The sequence below is a fragment of the Olea europaea genome, chromosome 2 (assembly GCF_002742605.1).
Source record: "Olea europaea var. sylvestris chromosome 2, O_europaea_v1, whole genome shotgun sequence".
Taxonomy (NCBI): domain Eukaryota; kingdom Viridiplantae; phylum Streptophyta; class Magnoliopsida; order Lamiales; family Oleaceae; genus Olea; species Olea europaea.
Genome location: NC_036238.1, coordinates 24564189 through 24572300, shown reverse-complemented (window position 1 = coordinate 24572300; position 8112 = coordinate 24564189). Strand labels below are relative to the sequence as shown.

Genomic DNA, 8112 nt, shown 5'->3' with positions numbered 1-8112 from the left:
AATCTTGATGTATACAATGACATCAAAAAACTAAACCATACAGTCTATTTAAATCATCAATAACAAAAAAATAATAATAATAATAAATACTAAATTTCAATTACAACCTCAAAGCCTCAAATGAAGCTTCAAACATTCAAAATAAAATAAAATAAAATACACCAAAACAATTTTCACATCCTCTCTCACACAATTTACCACAAGAAAACGACCCAATTAAAACATGCACATATTGATAAAAAAAAAAAACAATATTCGTGTGTGTGTGTATAATATACACATCTATAGATATAGACAGAGAGTTTGCGTATGTGACTCATTTACCTACAGATCAGGTGGGTGGATCAAGAAATTCAAAAAAATGGAAATTCTTCGAGAGACCCAGATGGCAGAAGAATGGATATTGATGAAAACCCAGCTGAGACAAGTTGCAGAGATCGGCAACGGAGGAGAGAGAAAGGGAGAATGAGACTGCGACGGAGATTTATATTTACAACAGAGCACATAAACAAAAACAAATGCCAGCGTTTTACGCTCCCTCTCTCTTTTCCTCATTTTCTAATAAATATTTACAATGTTTCATACATATTCATTAATTTTCACACACTGATGCTCGTTTGCTTTTATAGAAAAAAATATTTGAAAATAATTTGTGAAAGAGGAAAAAAATCATTCTTACGTCAAAAAACAAGAAAATCATATTTATTTTCCATATATTGACCCAATTATATGGGTTTATTTCGTTTTTCACACGGATTAAGAAATCTTCTTTCATTGATAAATTAATTTTTGCCAATATCTTTCCTAATTTATCCATATTTAATTTTCGGTATGTAGTAACAAATTATTGTTGGAATTAGTAAATAATTTGAAGAAGAAGAAATGAAAGTTGTTTCGTGTTTCCAAAAAGTGGGAAATGTATGTATTTGGATGATTTCAAGAAGTTGACATATTAAGTGAGAAAAATTGAATAAAGGTATATTAATAAAGAAAGAAAATATTTTATATTAGGAAACATGCATATATATTTGGAACAAAAGAAAATGAAAATTCGACGTATATAATTGGGATAGATGAAGTATATAATTATGGGTCAAAATGGTAAGTGAGAGGAATTTAGATTCTTCTTTTTCGAAAAGTGAATTGATAATACAGCTTTTGATTCATCTCGATTTTTACGTACACACGTTGGTTAGGTCAAATAAATTCAGATTTTTCTTCTTCTTCTTCTTTTGAGTTGACAGTGCGATTTTTGATTCACCCCGATTTTCATATGATCTCTTTGGTTATGTGATTCTTTAAATAGTTTTACCATTTTGATTTTCTTACATATGACTAGATTAAACTATTTTATTATGATTTCTAGTTTTTTTTATCGAACTAGTTGTTTTGTCAGTTTAATTCTCACAATATTGCATTACTTCTTGGCATGTAATATTTTATTTTGTTAATTTGATTGATTTTTTTTCTTTCGTTGCCAAGATATCTGAAAATGAAATTCAAGTAATTATTTCTTTGTTTTTAGATAAAATATTAAAAAAATATATTTATTTTACATATCTCATTACATATTTTCAAATAATGAATATCTTTTAAATTAAGAGAGTTTAACGTACCAATTTACTCCTACTTTTCACTGTTTGCTGTTATGAAGAATAATAAATAATTCAATAAATAAGTGTGAAAGAGCAGGGGGACAGAGGGTATTCCGTGGGACCCACTAGGGCTTATGTGGCACAGTGATCAAACAACGAGGATGATTGGAGATTTCTGACTGGGGGTCCCACACAATAGTCCTTTGTTATCATCATCAACCCTCAACCAAAATTTACATCGATCCTGTTTGGGAGTGATTTTGAGAATTGATTTTTTAACAGATAGGAGAAAAGTGGGGTTCATCTATAAGAGAAAAAGTCAAATATGACTGCTGAAATAGTGAAATAACGGTCAAAAAATCAATTTTTTGGGGCAAAAAATCGCTCCCAAACAAGCTAACCATTTTATACCAAATTTTGCATCAAAAATTGTACCAAATATTATCTCCAATCCATTTTAGCAAAAGCTGTACTAAATGAACAATATTTAATCATTTTCTTCATTTTTTTTATTCTTAACGATTTATATAGAAAAACAAATTATTTATTTTATTTAATTTGTTACTACATAAATTATTAAATACATAATTATGTTTCATTTACGAAAATATTAAATTATTTAATAAATTATAAAAATGTAGTGCAATTAATAAAAATACTACATCTAAGAAAATATTAAATCATGTTATTAAAACAACCTACTACATTTCGAATCCAGGAATTATGAAACTACAAGGTTGACCTAGTGTCGTAATTTAATTATCGGAATTCATATCCTCATCCCGCAATATTTAATTAATGCATTTCGAAGTGTAATGTTAGCATCTTTTATTTTAATTCATTCATCAATTATTATCGATTACACAATTAAAGTTTAATAATAATAATAATTAAGAATTAAATTTATGTATAATGTAAAATGACACAAATTGATACATTTGGTGATAAATGAAAAAAAAAATGAGGCAAAAATGACTTTTTATCAAATTGGGTGTAAAATTGTACAAAATTTGGTGTTGGGTTGGAGTGGTATATTTGGTGCAAAATGGTGATTTGGTGTTGCTCCCTCGGCCGTTTTGTCCATACTCTCTCCGTCCATTGTGTTGGAATTTTCTTTTGTCGATTAATTAACAAATATTGAAACTAGCAATAAAATAGAACAAATATAAAAAAATAAAATAAACATTATATCAAAATCTATCATTTACACTATTTGTTAGAATCAAATTCCTCGAGATAACATAGTGCTAACAAGAAATATGTTCAACTTTATATTGATGAACGTTATATGGTCGATTAGTCTATTACGATTCAAAGATGAGGAATAGTAGTGAGTTTTATATATATCTGTGTGTGTGTGTGTGTGTTTGAAATTAATTTTTGACTGTGATTGGATTTAAACAAATTTATAAATTTGTATCTAAATGAAGGCCAAATGAGATTTTGAGAAGAAATGAAATTGAAAAAGTATTATCTATAAAATTTGTTGAGATTCTTTGAATTTTTGTTATTTTTCATTGTAATGTTAAAAGAAATTTTCGTGTGAAATAATAAGTCCGTCGATCAAGCAAAGGTCAAGAAAGTTAGAATTACCAAATCTTAAAATTTGATTTTTTATTTTTTCCTATAAAAAGCGTTGAAAATAACGCGTAATTTCTACATATATCAATCGATTGAATACAGAATTGGTGCAAACTTATGATTCTCGAGTGGACCCATGAATTAATTGCAATTACTTTGACACGCTATTCAATTTTGCTTCCCTCTTTATGTGGCGTAATATTAATGTGCATAGATTTGGACCACATTGGGTTTGTACGAAATTAGGTCTAAAGTCGAGGCGTTATTTTCTACAATCATACTATGGGTACACCGAGGCGTCCAACGGGGTGTCCACGACGCCTGTCACGTCGGGGTCCACCTGCGCCTCGACCAATACCGAGGCGATGGACACCCCATTGAACACTTCGATATACCACAAGCATTATTCTATTTTCTATTTACTCCCAACTCTAAATAAGTGCAAACATTCAATTAGTTTGATTAAACCATCTGGTAATGGAGTCATGGAGATGTGACGGTTGTTTCAATTATGATGGTCAAATTAATGCGTAAAAGAAATCTCTCTTTCTCTTTAGTTATACGTTATTCACTTTAAATGTTAGTAATGAAAATTGCTCGATGTGATTCAGACCGTTTAGTATATAATTGGGATAGATGGAGTATATAATTATGGATCAAAATGGTCAATGAAAGGAATTTAGATTCTTCTTTTTCGAAAAGTGAATTGATAATGCAGCTTTTGATTCATCTCGATTTTTACGTGCACACGTCGGTTAGGTCAAATAAATTCATATTCTTCTTGACAGTGTGATTTTTGATTCACTTTGATTTTCATATGATCTCGCTGGTTATGTGATTCTTTAAATAGTTCTAAATTTTGATTTTCTTACATATAACCAGATTAAACTATTTTATTATGATTTCTAGTTTTTCGATCCAACTAGTTGATTAGTCAGTTTAATTCTCACAATGATAATTATTGCATTACTTCTTGGCATGTAATATTTTATTTTGTTAATTTGATTGATTTTTTTTTCTTTCGTTGCCAAGATATCTGAAAATGAAATTCAAGTAATTATTTCTTTGTTTTTAGATAAAATATTAAAAATATATATTTATTTTACATATGTCATTACATATTTTCAAATAATGAATATCTTCTAAATTATGAGAGTTTAACGTGCCAATTTACTCCTACTTTTCACTGTTTGCTGTTATGAAGAATAATAAATAATTCAATAAATAAGTGTCAAAGAGCAGGGGGACAGGTATTCCAGTGGGACCCACTAGGGCTTATGTGGCACAGTGATCAAACAACGAGGATGATTGGAGATTTCTGACTCGGGGTCCCACACAAAAGTCCTTTGTTACCATCATCAACCTTGCACCAAAATTTACACCATTTTTGCACCAAAATTCACATCAAAAATTGTACCAACTTAAAAATTATCTCCAATCCATTATAGCAAAAGTTGTACTAAATGAATAATATTTAATCAATTTCTTCATTTTTTTATTCTTAACGATTTATATAGAAAAAAAATTATTTATTTTATTTAATTTGTTACTACATAAATTATTACATACATAATTATGTTTTATTTACGAAAGTATTAAATTATTTAATAAATTATAAAAATATAGTGCAATTAATAAAAATACCAAAACTAAGAAAATATTAAATCATGTTATTAAAACAATAGTACATTTCGAATCCAAAAATTATGAAACTATAAAGTCGACCTAGTGTCGTAGTTTAATTATTGGAATTCATATCCTCATCTCGCAAATATTTAATTAATGCATTTCGAAGTGCAATGTGAGTATCTTTAATTTTAATTCATTCATCAATTATTATTGATTACACTATTAGAGTTTAATAATAATAATTAAGAATTAAATTTATGTAAAATGGCACAAATTGATATAATTTGGTGATAAATGAAAAAAAAAAGGAGGCATAAAATTATGCAAAATTTGGTGTTGGGTTGGAGTGACATATTTGGTGCAAAAATGTTGATTTGGTGCTGTGGTTGGAGTTGCTCCCTCGGCCATTTTGTCCATACTCTCTCCGTCCATTGTGTTGGTATTTTCTTTTGTAGATTAATTAACAAATATTGAAACTAGCAATAAAATAGAACAAATATAAAAAATAAAATAAACATTATATCAAAATCTATCCTTGACACTAATTTTTCAAAATCAAATTCCTCGAGATAACATAGTGCTAACAAGAAATATGTTCAACTTTATATTGGTGAACGTTAGAATATATGATCGATTAGTAATTATAATAATATGGTTGAAATTAATTTTTGACTGTGATTGAATTTAAACAAATTTATAAATTTGTATCTAAACTAAGGCCAAATGAGATGTCGAAAAGAAATGAAATTGAAAAAGTATTATCTATAAAATTTGTTGAGATTCTTTGAATTTTTGTTAATTTTCATTGTAATGTTAAAAGAAATTTTCGTGTAAAATAATAAGTCCGTCGATCAAGCAAAGGTCAAGAAAGTTAGAATTACCAAATCTTAAAATTTGATTTTTTATTTTTTTTCCTATAAAAAGCGTTGAAAATAACGCGTAATTTCTACATATATCAATCGATTGAATATAGACATGGTGCAAACTTATGATTCTCGAGTGGACCCATGAATTAATTGCAATTACTTTGACACGCTATTTAATTTTGCTTCCCTCTTTATGTGGCTTAATATTAATGTGCATAGATTAGGACCCACATTGGGTTTGTACGAAATTACTTCTAAAGTGGAGGCATTATCGTCTATTTACTCCCAACTCTAAATAAGTGCAAACATTCAATTAGTTTGATTAAACCATCTAGTAATGGAGTCATGGAGATGTGACGGTTGTTTCAATTATGAAGGTCAAATTAATGCGTAAAAGAAATCTCTCTTTCTCTTTAGTTATACGTTATTCACTTTAAACGTGAGTAATGAAAACTGTTCGATGTGATTCAGATCGTTTAGTAAATTTAATTGATCATAGCAAATGTTGCGTTGACTAATAAATTTTTGGGAATCCATCATGGAAATTGCACCATGCCGAAGGGTTTTATATTACACTGACTAGCGCGCTCCTAAAAAAATTCTTGAAATTATATGTCGGTGTTGCTTGGGGTGTGCTACAGCAGCATCTAAAGAAATACGTCTCATATCGAGATATTAAGGACTATTCTAAACGTTAACTTTACTAAGAAGAGTAAATTAATTTCTTATATAATTGAATAATTTTATACTTGAATAAGTATCCTACCATGTTGTGTAATAGTCAATTCCTTATTATTATTATTGACGATTGAGGAGTTTTCTTTTTTATTTTAGTTAAACACAGACGTTTGGTACAGATTTTAAGTCAATCAAAATCAATTTTTTGACCGTCATTTAATTATTTCAGCCGTCGTTTTTAAATTCTTCTCTCACAGGTAAGACTCACTTTATCTCTAACGGTCAAAAAATAAATTAACCAAATCTCTACCAAACAAACACTTAAAATGGTAGAGTAGAAGAAATAGATATCGACAATTCATGTTACTTGGACAAAAATATAAAATCAACTATATTAAGCTCTTATTTGAACCTCATTCTTTGAAAAAATGCATTTTTAAACAATGTTTTTATATCACTTCAATCACTTATTATTCAATAAAATATTATTACGCGTAAATCGAAAAAGTTTTTCTTATTTTTTAACTACACATTTTTCATCAATGTATTATTCAAAAATGTATTTTTCCCCAAGATAAGGTTCAATTCGTGCTAAATAATTGTTAAGGCAATGGACGAAGTTGCTTGGAAAATCATCAAAAATAACCCTACATAGGCTACATTTAAAGTCTTTTATTCTTTTCTTTTTCCTTTTTCCTTTTTCCTAACCATTGTTGTCCTAAAAAGTGTCACACACGATATCTAATTGACTTTTGATAGATTGTCTTATCATGAACAATTAATATTTGGTCCATACTCAATATCTAAATATTTGTCTTGAAAATTTATTATTCTTTTAATAATCGAGAGACGACCCCTGCAAAATTTATCATAACTTTGCATTGTAAATTTATTTTATTTTTTTTTAATTTTTTTATCTTAAGGATATCGATTTAGCTTTTTTAAATCATTTATATTTTTAAAAATAATAACAAAATAAGGTAGAAGAATCATACTTTTATAGCTGTTATTTTTAACATAGCTAGCTAGTTAGCCACACGTCAAGATTTAAAGAATATTTTTATGTTACATAAGCTCTTTAGCGAATACGAGCAGCAAGTTGGTTTTGAACACTAATGAATATAGGAGTGGCAGTGGGCCGAGCCGAGCCGGCTTGGCTCGTTAACCCATGAGCTCGGCTCGGGCTCGTGGCTCGTTGCTTGTGGGCGAGCTCGGCTCGGCTCGGCCCACGAGCTCGTAAATTTTTTTTATTTTTTTATTTTTTGCAAATTTTTCAATTTTTATTGATAAAATTTCAATTTTTTGGACGAGCCAGCTCGTGGGCCGCTCGTCGAGCTCGACGAGCCAAGGGCTCATCATTTGACGAGCCCGAGCAGCCCACGAGCCGAGCCGGCTCGGCCCATTTGACATCCTGGCTCACCGGCTTGGCCCATTTGACATCCCTAAATGAATATGAGAGACGCACATAATTACAATGGTGTCTTATTAATATTTTGAACTGCTGCGTATGCGTTAACACTTATTCTGATCGACTCATCTATAGCACACAATAATTCTAGTTTCAAAAATAGTGAAGCAAGAGAAGAACGAAGCTTTCTTTTTGTTTGGTTTTATTGGAAGAAATAACTTGGTTGCGGGCCCAGAGAGAGTGTTTTGATATTTATAATATAAAAAGTGTCTTGTCAAAATGCTGGAGTAGCTCAGTTGGTTAGAGCGTGTGGCTGTTAACCACAAGGTCGAAGGTTCAACCCCTTCCTCTAGCG

General features: G+C 29.5%; 1 non-coding gene across 1 annotated transcript; it reads left to right on the top strand.

Moving 5' to 3' along the window:
• Window positions 1-8038: 8038 nt before the first annotated feature.
• On the top strand, window positions 8039-8112 carry TRNAN-GUU. Its single transcript has one exon. It is a non-coding gene; the product is annotated as a tRNA-Asn (tRNA).